Genomic DNA, 15,622 nt, shown 5'->3' with positions numbered 1-15,622 from the left:
CCATCTTTTTAGCCCCATAGTCAATTTTGTTGTTGTTGTTGACTTATTTTATAACCCAAGTAGTTAATAGAATCTCCTCTTTGTATTTTTTCAGGAGCAATCTGTAACCCCCATCATGGCAGAATTCTTTGTGATCCCTTAAATATTTTTTCTAAAGTATCTGTATCAGAATCAGCCCACAAACTATCATCCATGTAATGATAAATAATAAATTGCCTATGAATTATTTCTAGTGGTTGCTGCACAAAATTTTGACATAAACTTAGACTATTTAACATCCCCTGTGGAAAAACTTTCCAATGATATCTCTTTACTGGACCACTAATTATAAGCAGGTACTGAGAAAGCAAACCTTTCCCTATCATGCTAATGCAAAAGGATTGTGAAAAAAACAATCTTTTAAATCAATTGCCATCATAGACCATGACTTAGGTAATAAAGAAGATAAAGGAATTCCAGGCTGTAAAGGACCCATTGGTTGACTCATTCTATGAGCTCTTAAATCTGTTAACATCCTCCATTTTCCAGTTTCTCTTTTCCAACAGACACAGAGGAAATCTATGGGCTGGTAGACTCTTCTATATGTTAAGCCTCCAGCTGCTCTTTTACTAGCCGTTCAAGTGCCTGTACCTTTTCCTTAGTTAAGGGCCTCTGCTCTATCCATACAGGCTTGTCTGCCAAACTTTTTAAGGGTGGAGCCATTCATATTCCAGCAGGGCACCTCAATCCCTGTGGTGTTCTGGTTTTGGACAATTGGCGCAGCCTGTGTTTGGATTTGATGGTACGTATCAATACTTTCCCCAGGAGCATCTACCATTTCCCCCTAATTTCATCATGAGCTGTCTTTGGGATCACAGGAATATTCATTTGAGTACTCCATTGTTATAAAGATCCCTTCCCCATAAATTTATGGGTATGTCAGCCACATAAGGTTTCTGCTTGCCCTTCTGGTCCCACAGATTTAACTCATTTGTACACTTTGTTTATTTGAGGTAACTTACCGAGTCCTATAAACTATACATAAACCTTCTGAAGTGGCCATTTTGCATTACAGAATTTTGGGGGAATGATAGTCACATAAGCTCCTGTATCCACCAAACCTTCTGTTTAACACCATTCACTTGCTATTTTAATTTAGGTCTCTGATCATTGACAACTGTTTGCCAGCACACACACTTCTCAGTACTCCCAAATCCTTCTGCTCTTTCTACTGGAGGAGCTGAGCAATCCTATCCCCTGTGTTAATTTGTACCTTTTTAAAAACATATGCCATAATTTTGATTTCTCCCTTCCATCTATAATACCTGGATACACAAATGAATCTTTGGGAAGTTAATCCACTTCTGCTTCTTCCCAAAAATCATCCCTATGATCCCTTAAGGCAAGGGGCATAAATGTCAGTGGTTATTTTGTCCCCAATACTTAGTTACATTGTTTCTGCCTCCTTGCCATCTCTTGGCTAACCAGAGGGAAACCGCTAGTATGTTTGTTGCATGACCTCAAGCTGGCAGCCCACCCCATTTTGTTTCCAGATGGCAAGAAATTTCCTTGTAGATCCCTCCTGGACCTACACTCATTAGTCCAATGGCACCTTTTGTCACAGTGTCTACAAACCAGGGGAAGCCTAGGTGTTCTTTCAGAGAACCTATTGACACCAGAAACAGCTTGTTCCCTTCTGTGTTGGAAAGTACCATATTTCTCACAGTTAATGTACCAGTCATTTTGAGATCTGGCTCAGAAAGTACCATATTTCTCACAGTTAATGTACCAGTCATTTTGAGATCTGGCTTAGAAAGTACCATATTTCTCACAGTTAATGTACCAGTAATTTTGAGATCAGTCTCAGAAAGTACTGTATTTCTCACAGTCACTTCAGTGGACATTTTGAGCTCTGAGACTTTTAGTAGTTTGGTCAGAATTTCTTTGTAAATGTCATTATTCACCATAATCAAAGCATGAGGTATTCTGGTATCTGAGACCTTTAGGTATAGCTTGTGATACTGGCATGATCCTCACGGAGCCAATACCAGTCATGTCCCTCATCCACTCATCCACTGCTGCTGCTCAGCCTTTAAGGGTCTAATCACTCTCACAGTCTGTATTCACATTCTCAAAGGTCCCTATCAACACCTGTCTGGCCTCAGGGCCTGATGGGGCTTTGTTTACAGCTGAAACCAATCTTCACAAGAGATCTGTGAAGTCTTCCTCAGAGCCTTGTACAATCTTAGTGAGTGAAGTGGATCTATTCCTGGACTCCTCAACTTTGTCCCAAGCCTTAAAGCAGCCAAGTGACACTGCTCTCTAACAGCATCATCAAATCAGCTCCTGTAGTTCAGAAACTCACCCTTCTCCAAGCAGTTGATCTTTAACAATAGCCATTCCCCTTGCTCCATTTCATTGTTCAATATTCAAGGCTTTCTCCCTCCACCACATTAACCACTGCTAACTGCTCTGACCAAACCTTTCCAGTCTTGGGGAATAACTCTATTTTGGGTAGCCCAGTTACTTAATATTTGTTTAACTTAAGGGGCATGAATTCCATAGGAAACTATAGCCTCTTTAAAACGCCTCAGGCCTATCATTTCTATAGGATGCCATGCTATCTCATCAAAATCATGATCTGCACCATTAGCAGGCATGTGCTGCACAATGACTGGGAAAACCCATGGTGATTTTGTAAGCACAGCACCCTCCTCTGGCAGCACAGTTGGCTCAAGATTAACCATTTCTCTCAACACAGGCTGTTTTTCTTTAACCCTGTCACCTTGCGTGACCTCCAGTTTCTCCTGGCTCCTCACCCTGCTCAGGGACTGTGGGGACTTGAAATTGTAAGTGCATGGCACAGGACAGGATACAGCCTGCCTTCTAGCCCAGTTTGCACCCTTCCTTCATCCTTTGGGAAGATCCCACCCTCAGTCACCAGGTCTGAACCTTTCTGCTGCCCCCTTTCCAGTGCTACTCACTTCCCAAGTGCTCTGATCTCTACCTATAACCTCAGCAATGGCATGGCAACCCTTTCAAAAGTAAGAGGCTAGAGCGAGCCTTCTGCTTTCCCCATTCATCTACCTTTTGTTTCTCAGGCCCCTCCATATCTACCTGCAACTTTTCTAATTGCTCAGCCATTCTCCCAACCTTTTTGGAGACACAATAGGAAGGAGAAGGAAGAGGAGGAAGAGGAGAAGATGATGGTGGTGGTGGTGGTGAAGATTGATGATGATGATGATGATGATGATGATGATGATATCATCCCCTCTGGGAAAAAATTAAACTTTTGGTGACATCCTAAAGCAGAATATTCACCTCCTTTTCCCTGCTGTTTCCTGTATGTTATTAGAGATTGTTTCCTATTCTGTCTACCTCCCATCTGGGCACCACCATAGCCATACTTTTTGACTGCTTGATTGGGTTCTTTTATTTACCACCTTTCTCCACCCCAATCCCGTCTAAGCCCCCAACACTAGGTAGGAGAAAAAGAAGGTTAGCGAGGAAAGGGGACAGAGATCTCTTTAGACCACTTCCTGCTAATTAAGGGTGTTAGGTTCCTTGGGTTAAGTTCGATCTTCATTACCAGGATATACAATTTCTTCTTCTTGTCTCTTTGCTCACAACCACTTGACAAACCTCAACAACAACAATTAACAGCAGCAGAGGGAGCGGCTGATGCTTCGGGTCCTCTCAGGGCTCTCACATTTGTTCCCTCTCAAGAGTCCCCAGAATTCCAAATGTAAACTATCTGCAGCTGGCAAAAATCACATCCCTCCCAGAGCACAAATCACAGTGGTGTGGACAATCTGAAGCAGCCCCGTATCCCACACCTGGGTTAAAACAAAAACATAGTCACATAATGTAACTGGGTGTTTAAAGAAACCAAAAATCTCACTACGGGACAGCACAAGCATTGGGAAGATGCAAGGACAGGGTCTCAAGTGACATTGCCTCACCCAGGAATACTTCCGCCATGCACCTCTCTTTTCTGAATGGCCGCCAGTGTCTTTCTTTTACATAGGAGTGTAATGATATGAAAAGGTCACATTAAAAATAATCAGTCAGCAATATAGATCTTAAGCAGAAATAAAGGCTATGCACCCCCCTGCATAGGGAGACATCTAATATAAGATATGGGCAGATAATGGGGTGGACTTGAGAGATATTCAGTGGTTAAGAGCACTGACTGCTCTTCCACAGGACCTGGGTTCAGTTCCCAGCACCCACACGGTGGTTCACAGCTGTCTGAAACACCAGTTACAGGAGAATCAGTGGTCTTTTCTGGCCTCCACAGGCATTGCAAGCACAGGACAAACGGGCAGGCAGAACACCCATATACATACAATAAAATAAACACATTAAGAGAAAATCATGGTATTCCATCCTACCCAAAATTATTTTTTCTTAATTTTTAAAAATTTTATTTGTGGGTAGGATAATTTCTTAAATGACATATTTCTTGATATTTTTAATATGATAATTTAAAATTGCATATTTAAATTGCCCTCTTACCATACATTAAAAACATCCAACTAATTCCAAAAACAAAACATTTCTGTAATGTAATTTTCTATCTTGCAATTTCCACTTAGCAAAGTAACACAACTAGCTCTGCATTTATAAAGATGTCTCACAGAAGTGTTTAATAATAATAGTCCATGGCTACATAATAATACACAGTATATTATAATTACTTAATTTTCTACTATTGGCTACTTCTAGTTTTCATTATTAGACAAAATGGTTTACCTTTTAAAAATAAATCAATAATCTTTCCATATGAAGTGCCCTCCAGGGTTATTTTTTTAGAATGGAATCCCAATAACTGGGTCAAAGGGCATGAGTATTCCTAAGGTCTCTTGGTACATCCGGTCAAAGTATTTTTCCTAATGCCTCCACAAGCATAGGTAGGACATCACCACATCATTTTACACCTTAGCTGTCCCTTAATCTTTGCTAGTTTAACAAAAATGGAAATTCCAAGGTTATTGTGTTAGATTTCTGTAACTACACCAAGTGCTATGCAATCGACTTGCAAAGACAAAAGGTTTGCTCTCGCTTGTAGTTTTGGAGATTTGCACTGGATCTGTGGGTCTGGCCTGTGGTCATCAGGGTCAGAAGCAGAGAAAAAAACCACTCATCTCAGGGCCAGAAAACAAGAGAAAGAGGAAAAGACAGTGGTCCCACAGTCTCCTCAGAGGACTCACCCTCCTCCCATTACCTGAAGGCTTCCCCAGTGGACACTACCTCTTAAATATTCTACCACCTGTCAGGAGTGCCATGGGCTCAGGACCAAACCTTCAGACACAGGTCTTTGAGAGCACTTAATATTCACTTGTAGCTTTCCTCTTAATTAGGCTCTTCGGCTGTCATGCTTTTTAAATTTTTATTATTGTCTGGTGCTAAGATCAGAACAAGGGGCTTTGTACACCTCAGCTCTCATTTTGCCCTTCCACTTTGGAGGGCTGGGCTCCCCGCTTGTTAGAGTCCAAAGGGCTGTTCTCATTTTGGACAGAACTTCCAGACTGTAATCTGAAATAGAAATGCCCATGGGAGTGTTACTCCTGACATTGTTTTGCCCGAGCTTCCTGCTGGGCTTTGCAGCCATTGTTGATGAACTTGTAGACACTGGAAGGAACCTTCAAAGAACATGACCTGAAGGGAATGGCAGGCAGCTGCGTGCTCATCCACAGCTCAGCAAGGACCCTGGCAAGGGGAACAGTGTTCAGGAAAGACACATCATCCTGGGCCTTGGAATGTGGTTTGGAAGAGAAAGTGGGAAGACTGCAGGGACAAGCAGAAGATACCTGGGAGCAGAGGGGGCTTCCCACCATGTTCAACAGAGAACACCAAGCTTGGTGAGCAGCGCCAGGATGTGCTCAGCCTGGGAAAGGCGAGCTTCACTGTAAAGTGCCCCAGGCCATTCACGTGTCCAGATCTGAACTTCAGACGGGCCTGTAATCTTGAGGTTCTTAAGAAACCAATGGAAGGGGGCTGGGGATTTAGCTCAGTGGTAGAGCGCTTACCTAGGAAGCGCAAGGTCCTGGGTTCGGTCCCCAGCTCCGGAAAAAAAAGAACCAAAAAAAAAAAAAAAAAAAAAAAAAAGAAACCAATGGAAGACGCTTTACACCATCCCCCCACCCCTGATAGTTAATATTCATGATTGCAAATACCACAGGCACCCTGAAGTGACTTCAGATCATCAAAGAAATTAAACTGAATTTCAAACCATTTTTCATAGGGAAGTCTCCTCTGCAAGCTGACAGTTCTGTATTCCTTCACATTCTTATGCAAATCCATATTTTCAATTATTCGGGATGAATTGGATGAATGTAGGATCTCACTGAGATCCACATTCTTTTTTTTTTTTTTTTTTTTAAATCTTTTGTTCCCTCTCTTTTTGAAAGCCTATGCTCCCTAGGCCTTATCTCGGTCACAGGAAGCCATAGTGTTCTTGTCTTCTGAGCTAGCTGGTCTGCACCATTTAGGAAAACTCATTTGCATCAAAGCAGTCACTGTTGAGTTTGTGTGGTGAACTTCCATAAACAACTGTTAGGAAGCAGTGAGGTGTGGCCCAGAATTACCACAAACAAACCAAGGGTCTTATTGCTAAAGTCACACTTGAAGCTTAATGACAAGCTCTGAATGCAACTTCCTAACTGAATCCCCCATCCTGTCAAGACTCAGAAATTCAAACCATTTAATGGGGGGTGGAGGTGCAAATTTATGATCATTTACCTACAAACACTGATAGTTGGTCAGGATGTAGAGCAAGGTGAAAATGAGTCTTTAATTAGGTTTTTCAGCAGACAAAGGAAGGATGCTGTTCAGAAATCATTCATTTGCTGTACTTAGGTATTTCCTGTGACTTAGTTTCTGTAGGCACAGAATAGCATTTGTGACCAAAAGCTAGACTTCATTTGTTTTTACTTGATATCGGTAGGAAAGGCCAGAATTTACCACACCGCTATGAATTCTGCGTGGTGCTGAATTAGTCTCCACGGCTTTTATAACATGGAGTGTCAAACCTCAAGCCTCACGAGCCCACACAGTTTTCATCTAATAATTTTGAATGTCTGACCTCAGTTTCATTAGACTAAAAGTATCCTCGGGGTTGCGTCCCTTTCTGGAGCCATTTGAAGGAAAGATTTCTTATCCTTCCCAGTTTCTAGAAGATGCTTGCTCTCCTAGGCATGTGTCCTTGCTCATTCACCATCAAAGTCAGCTGTGGCAGACATGCTGCTGCCCCACCCCCACCTTGGGACCGTGCCTCTGCTTGTGTCTTCCATTCATGCATTTATTCACGCAGTTATGAATATTAGTCATCAGCTCCTATTTCTGCTGGGGCCATGTGTGCAATCTAGGTGCGCCCTCCTGTCTCCACGTCTGCGGTTGATTCCTCCTGTTTGTGAAATCTCTCTACTATGTAAGGTAAGACACTCCAGGTTCCAAGCGTTGGGATGTGGACATGCGTGAGGGAGTATTACTCAGCCTACCACATTATGCTGGAGTATGCCTGTGGCTCTTTTAAAGAAAACTATTTTCACTGTTTTTGATGGATCATCATCTGGATGAACAAGTAAAACCATCTGTGAATTGGTTTAGAGCCTTAAATGAACATCTTTATTTTTTTTACATTTATATGTCAATTTCCTTTAAGTGACAAACCTAGTTATTAGACTGTTTTTATTGTCGTGCTAAAGCACTTGAGTCTTAAAGCGGGCTGCAGGTGCCTTTCCTCTACCATATACTAGAGTCTCTCCTCTAGATGGGACAGTCTACCCTCTGCTTTATGAAGAAGGAGAATCCTTTCTGCCCTGCTGGGGGCAGTCTGAATACCCACCACCTGCCATGGCATGGGCTGAGTGTAACAAAAGGGCCAAGAGGTAACTGAAAGGCACCACTAGTTCTCCAATGGCCACCTATAGAACTGCTTGGAACTGTGGGAGACAGAAGCAACTCTCTTAACATGGGAACATAAGAGATGGGATGACACTTACCTCCCTTCTGAAGGGAAAGAAAAGTCACCAAGCAAGACTCTTGCAAGGCCAACATGACATCAGGACGGTCATTGGTTAGATGCACAGGTGTCATGCTGCATCCACCTTATGTGAATGTGGACCACAAGCCTAGGCAACAGTTACCTTTATCCAAAGCAAAGATGATTAACAGGCATCGTGAGTGAAGTGGGCCAATGTCCCCATCTTTTTAAAATTTCAATCTCCCCAACCCTCCTCTTCCATCTATTATTGGCACTTTGCAGGTTCTGCTTTCATATAGGAGGGGTGGGTCTTATGCTAAGGTCCTGTTCCCCAATTGGTTCTTGATCTATCAGTAATGATGCCAGGGACCAATTCCTGGGCAGGAGGAAGGAGGCGGGACTTCCAGGCCCCCACAGGGGAGGCAAGGAGACACAAAGGAAGAGAGCAATTTTTGCTGTGGTTCGGAGGAGAAAAAGGTGACCAGCCATGTGAGATCTGAGGCAGAGTGGCCTTAAGTCACTTCTCCCAGGAGAAGGTAGGAGGCAGGAGGTAGGTTGTTGAACTGGGACTAAAAGGTAACTGAGCAACTGAAGCTGAGGGCAGATTTAGGGTGCTGAGCTAAGAGTATTGGGAAGGGCGCACTAGTCATAGTAGATTAGAAGGGCCCAGCAATTGAGCCAATAAGGCAGGTTGAAATTGAGCGACGTGTGTGTGTTTTTCATCTGCGGATCTGAGGGAACCTGGGCTGGGGCCGGTAGCACAGCCTGTTCCCTGAGCTTAAGGCAGGGTAGCAAAAAGTACATGCTACATTTTAGTAATTAGACATTCCCTTCTAGAGTGAGTATGGTATCTTTTTGTCTGTCAAAATTTTGGTCTGTAGACTCATGGTTTTATCAGCTTTGGAATATTTTTAGTAATTATGCCTTCAAATCTCTTTCTCCCCTCCTTCAGTCTTTAAGGATGGACATACTATACAGCCCAAAGCCCACACGCAATCCACGGGCATGCTGGATTGCAGATATTACATTTTCCTCCCTTTGATCTTGGGTACCTTAGCCTCATGTCTACATCAGAGCTTGTTTTACTAGAAGATCTGATTTGCCATCAATCTCAATCTGTATTTTCCATCTCACACATTGTAGCTTTCATCACTAGAAGTTCTACTTGGGTTCTTCTTAATGTCTTCCCCTGTCTATTTTTGGGATATCTGGAGCACGGTTTTTATATCTGTTTCAATGGCCTTTTGCTAATTATAACGTTTATGTCAGTTCTAGGTCACTTAATGGATCTTTCTCCTCTGTCCTTCTGTATAAAATGATACTGTTTCCATGTGTGACTGTTCATTTTTTTTTATTGGGCACCAGACATTGTGAATTTTATCCTGTAGAGAGCTGAATATTTTTAAAATATAACTAACTTTATGCTTTGTTCTCAGATGTAGTTAAGTTGCTTGGAAACAGCTTGAACTTTCCAGATCTTGCTTTTAAAATTTGATAGGTGACACAGAGCAGGGCTCACTGGGGACTAATTATTCTCCACTGCTGAGGTAAGACCTTTCAACGTAGACTGGGCCTCACAAATCAAGAGGTTTTCCGAGGATGCTGCAGACACTCTGTTTGACCTTGGTTGGGGGCCAGCCTCTCCCTCTCATCCCTTCCTGTGACTCTTTCCACCGATCTTTGGTAGCTCTATCCATCTGCACAGGGACTGATAACAGCTGTCAAGAGTTCTCTCCGTGTGGCTCTCTCCTTTGTTCTAACCTGTCTTTGAAGACTAAGCACTAAGCACTGGTCAGTCCAGCTTTGGCATTCTGTCATAAGGGAGCCTATCAAGCTCACTCCATGTCAGTCCCCTGCATAGGTGTCACAGCATCACAGGGAGCTGTCCAAGGCTTATTGCTTCTGTTTACAGTTCTTCAGGAACCACTGTCCTGGGCTGCTTAATTTACAGGGTCTTATTAAGCTGTGATTCTATGAATATTGTCTTTTTAAAATTAAATTATTCTTTTAACCATTTCATACAGTATCTAATCCATTCTGATTGCTCTCCAGCCTCTCTCTTTTCTCCTTCCCTGCCTCATCCCCACCCCCAGTTGTTTTCCCATGTTCATGGCTTTTTCTTTCATTTTGTGACCTGTTGGGTTTAACCCATGCCATTCATGTAACATTATTGCCTTTGGGGTTTTGTTGTTGATGGCTTTAGATAGGAGATTAATCCCTGCCTAAACCTTCCTGGTTGAAAGCAGCATTGTCTGTTCCCGTTTTCACATTCAATCTGACTACCTGTTCCTCTGCCTTCTGTACTGTGAGCTTCTTGACCTGGACCATACTTTCCTTTTCTAAATCTAAAGGATGTCATTTGGTCTCTGTGCTTATCACAAAACCATCAATGGAAGCAAGTACTAGACTCCAGGGTATCCACAGATAAATAAATACCCTGTACTGATGCAATACAGACAGCAATGGGAAGAGAAATCTCATAGAGAAGCATCATGGGTTGTGGATGATTAGTTCTGCCAAGAAGAAGTGGACAGAAGACACCAGGAGAGTGAGCTAACATCAGACTCAGTCTAGGCTCAGAGAGAATTTTCTTGGGGTGCTAATTTTATCAGTGGCTTTGTAACACAGAGATTGAGCAAACCAGTTTAGGAAATGCTGAATTCAACAGCTCCATGGGTATCTTGAGTGCAAGAATTCTCGGGGCCTTTGAACATATGCACTCTGTGCTCTTTCAGTCAGTGTCTCCTACCCTGTTTCAGTGATGGCCGGTCTTAGGGCATCTTGAAAAACACATTTCTTTTTTCTTTTTTATTCTTCAGACACACTAGAAGAGGGCATCAGATCCCATTACAGATGCTTGTGAGCTACCATATGGTTGCTGGGAATTAAACTCAGGACCTCTGGAAGAACAGTCAGTGTTCATAACCACTGAGTCATCTCTCCAGCCCTGAAAGACACATTTCTTTAAAAGATCTTTAAGGGTCCAGTGATATTGGTTCACACCTTTAATGTCAGCACTTGAGAAGCAGAGGCAATCAGATCTCTGGGTTTGAGGCCAGCCTGATTTATATAGAGAGTTCCACGATAGCTAGGGATACACAGAGAAACCCTATCTCAGAAGGAGGAGGAGGAGGAGGAGGAGGAGGAGGAGGAGGAGGAGGAGGAGGAGGAAGAGGAGGAGGAAGAGGAAGAGGAAGAGAACAAGAATAAGAAAAGAATTTTAGGAAAAGCACAGCATCCACACTGTTTGTCCAGCCTAATGCTATAACTTTAATTTCCTACACTTTCTTCTATAGATCATCTAATGTCTGTCACCCTTAAAATGATGAAAACGGTATTATGTTGGGCCCTTTTAATAGTAAGCTGTTGTGTAAGAAGCAGGGGTCAGTATGTGAATCTGGGCTTAGATCTTTTAGGAGATCATAAGAGAAAAATATGCAAGTGGATTCAGACCATACTTTTAGCAGGAAAAACTTACAGGTTGTTTTTTCCTAAGTAAAAACCTCCATGAAACATAGCATATGAATGAGATAGATGTCTTGCTTAGAAAGGGAGTAGAGGGTCTGAAGAAACAACTGGCTGGTTAAGGTCTTGGTTGCTCTTCCAGAGAATGGAGGTGGATTCCCAGCTCCCACATGGCAACCCACAGGATTCTGTAGCTCTGGTTCCAAGGGAGCTGGTGCCCTCTTCTGGCCTCCATGCTCACCAGGCAAACACTTAGAGACATAAGTAAAAACCTTTTAAATAATAAAATAAAATAAGAGGGGATGCTATAACTGCAGTTCTCTTGTCAGTAACAGAACGCTGTGAAAGACACGAATTTTTTTACCTTTCCAACTGAACATGAGAGATGATTTATATCATTCCAGACATGTATACACGGATTGTAATTTTAAAATATTTCCAAAAAAGATTTTCACTGTCTCTTATCCTGGTATACAAATCTTTCTAAATAGGGTGTTGTTTCTTATCTATAATCCACAGACAGCACTGTTCATTTTCTTTGACCTTACTCTGCAATCAGAGAGCCCTGAATGTCCAATTCTCTGTTGGAAGATCCTAAATTTTCTGGTGGAAAGAGTCAGTTTGGTTTCTGTCAGAGAAAATGACTTGAGTTTCAAAATTGTTAGCCACAACTCTGTCAATCGGATGTGATTCTTTCCTATGAGCATCCTAAGAGGTTGTTCCTTCAGGAAGAAAGGAGAGATGAATGGTGGGAGGGAAGAGGAAAGGAGGAGAGATGGGGAGCAAGGACCATAAGGGAGGCATCTAGCCACAGTGAGGTGCTTCCCTGAGCCTCGCAGGGAACAACCCCAGGTGGGCTTCTGAGTGTTCGGAAGCTCCACATTTATCCAAGGACAAGAACAGGACCCTTCTAGTTTAATTAAAAACAGACCCCTCTGCCAGGCCCTGTTGGAAGATCATGACACTGCTAACAGTAAGATGCGGAAGTAGCTCGTTTCCTCCACAGTCCAATCCATTAAGTTTGGGAGAAATAGTGCTAATAAAAGATGGGGTTTGCCCCAGAGACTGCCTGGGGCTGTGTCTTGTCTCTCTAGGCTCTAGAGCCCTAGACTGAAGCTCGGTGATAGTCAGGTTTGGTTGCTCCTGCTCTGGGGAAGGGGAAGAACATCATTGTTCCTCAAGGGTGGGCTTGTGAGACCAGCAACCCTCAGACCACTTGTCACAGATGTGCACTGCCCTGGTGCCAACCACATCAGAAACTTGGTTTGGGGAACAGTCCACTAGTCCTATTGTCTAATTGGTGCAAAGAACAAATCTAATCTAATCTAATTGCCATAACTAAGTCATCTGGAAAGGGCAACTTCTTAAAGGGAACCTCACCTTCCTGAGTCCACACATCCATGTGCCCTGTTTGCAGCTGCTGGTTATGCATTCTTGGGAGGCTTCTGCGATTGCTCTTGTAGACCTGGTGGTACGGAGAGGGAGCTGCTCATAGGTTGGCCCCATTTCACTGAACCATTTCTACTCCTTTATCCTAACAGCGCATGTGCAGGGCTGCTCTCCCATCATGCCCCTGTGTTTGTTTCATCTTTCAAGCCTCAGCTCAAACAGAAGTGTTAATGGACTGACTTCTGTATTGTCACTGGTGGCTGCCATCGAAGTCCCATGAACAGGGGTTTCATTTAGGCATAGCCTTCCAGACCCAGAGTTCTTAAAGGATCAGTGGGCTTCCAAGGGTGGGAGTGGGGCTGAAAAGAATGGAGAGAAGGCTTCCATAACAGCTATAAGACATTGCTGGGTTGCCTGTACCCACCCAAATGGTGGACATGGAAGGTAAGACACTTTAGGGGTGAGTGTGGTGTTAACCAGGTTCCTTTCTAAAGGGTATGTGAGGTGTGTGAGGATGAGCCTGCCAACTGCTTTTCTTTTTAAGGCCTGGGCTTTTCCCCATGTTTTGCTCCATAGTCATCCCTGGGGAGGCCTACCCCAACTAAACCTCCTTACGAGGCCGAATTCCACTATGTCTTCCCATCGTGCCACACAGCCTCCTGTGCATCTCCCACAGTGCTCTTGGGCTCATTCTTTCCTTTCTTCCAGTGTCTGCCTGATTCACAGGGAGGCCTCTGAGGACAAAGGCAGGGGCAGTCACAGTTCCTGGTGCATCGGACTCACACAGAAAATGTCTGGTGAATAAGTGAGCTGGGAACTGGGGAGAGAAGAAGCTGAGAGGAAGGGCTTGGATGACAAGGAGGCGGGGGTCGGGGAGCAGTGTCTGTGGATGAGCTTCCAAATCTCAAGTCCTTACATTTGTTTGCAGTAAGTGATCATTTGCTTGTGTGAAAGACGCTTTGGCAGATTCAGAACCTTTAGGGGTTTTATATAAACGTTAAATTTTATGTCTAGATACACATTTACAGAGGAAAAGAGAAGGGAAGGAACAAAACCTGTGAGGGCAAAGAGGGAACTTCATATAGAGGGGCAGAGTAAAAAGAGAGCAGGGAGATGCTACACAACACCTTGCAGTAACTAATGGTTGGTGAGTAGCCAGGCATAGATGGCAGTCATGAAAGGAGGGCAGGGTAAGTAGAATGAAGTGATCCTGAGGAGGTTGCAGTGAATCCATGTGTTTGTGTAAAGGAAGGGAAATCACACACTGATATGACAGGAGGAAGGGCATAGGCAGCTTCCTGTGGGAGGGTCACATTTCCATCTATCCTTAGGACATGAGTAGAGCGTGGGGGTGGGCAGTTGAACACTCAGATGAGAAAGGACTGAATGAAGCCACGGATCCAGGAAAACCAAGTGTATACATATTGAGCAAGCTGTGGGAACCTGTCAGAAGTCTCAGGAGAACATCTGGTTGCAAGACACTCCTGGGCCAGTCATGACCACAGCCAGAAAGGAACCTTCCGGAGACGAAGCAGATGCATCAGAGAAGGAGACTGAGGAAAGACAGTTACAGTTGGCTGAAGTCTCCTGGCAAAAAGAAATGCATCATTTGTCTATAAATGCTCCTCAACTGGCACCTCTGCGAGTCCTGAGATAGACTGGTCTCACCTCACCTTGGTCTGGTGTTAATAGGAAATCTTGGTGCTCTCAGGGCCTCTGTTTTCCTACTTTTGAAAAGAGGACTACCTCTGTGACCAGCATCTTGGCCTATGGTGCTAAACCCATAGCATAGATGGAGGTTTAAGAGAACTGTCAACAGGGTCCAGAAGAAGGACTAAATATGACTCCATTCTTGACTGCAGGGACACTTTGGTGAGCTGTTTCAGGAAAGTTGGATGTTGCTGACAGTCATCACCTTAAACAGGGCCAAGGTGCTGGCCTTGACTGTGCTCCTACAGTGAATCATTGTGTAGTAGCCCTGGAGTTCAGTAAGAGTTCTGTACATCCTCTGAGTTTTTCTTCCCACTGCCAGGCTCCTGAAATAACAACTCTGACACTCAAAATATATCTACAAACACCTTGGCCATAAGCTTTGGTTCTCCAAAAGGCCATAATTTAATATCCAATGTGTTCAAATCTATTTTCTACCTCATGGCTAGTTACCTCTGCTCAGTCCCATCTCTGTCCTCCTCCACGTTCCCAAGCTCCTTCCTCCCTGGCTATGTCCCATAATTCCATCTCTTTACTGGATGACCCACCTTCTATTTCCTGCCTATGCTTATAGGCCAATCAACTTTTTATTGACAGGTGCTGCATCCATTTAGTACACAAGAGGTTTTCTCTACAATTCCTTCTTTTAGTCCATTAAAAGGTTCTTTGTCATTATAATAAACTGTATATAATAATAACAATTATGAAAAATACCAGGTAGGATTTACATTCCCAAAATCAAGTCCAGATGTATTTGGCAACATGGTAGAAAGTATTCTATTATCTATCCTATCTTGGTGAGTTTATAATTTCATATCAAATCATTCTTATCGTAACTTGCATAGACCTTAAAACATTTATCTAAGTCTTAAACAACTTAAACTCATATGTGAGACTACAGCTATCTAGTCTTCAACCCCATCAGAGACTTGAAGAGGAATAAATATTAGCTGAGTATTCAGGAAATGCAGGCAAGCCACTTCCAAAGCTACAGAAACAACAGAGAAAGCTGTCGGAATACAGAATACAGAAATGCCAAATTCTGTAGGTCTCTGACATTTTGAAGACCATCTATCTATGGTATATCTGAAT

General features: G+C 43.2%; 1 protein-coding gene across 14 annotated transcripts in view; it reads left to right on the top strand.

Annotated features, from left to right (window-relative positions):
- Positions 1-15,622, top strand: part of Ncald (neurocalcin delta) — a 435,285-nt gene that overhangs the window by 412,275 nt on the left and 7,388 nt on the right.

The sequence above is a fragment of the Rattus norvegicus genome, chromosome 7 (genome assembly GCF_021556685.1).
Source record: "Rattus norvegicus strain SHRSP/BbbUtx chromosome 7, alternate assembly SHRSP_T2T, whole genome shotgun sequence".
Classification (NCBI taxonomy): Eukaryota; Metazoa; Chordata; class Mammalia; order Rodentia; family Muridae; genus Rattus; species Rattus norvegicus.
This window is presented reverse-complemented; position numbering and strand designations above follow the sequence as displayed.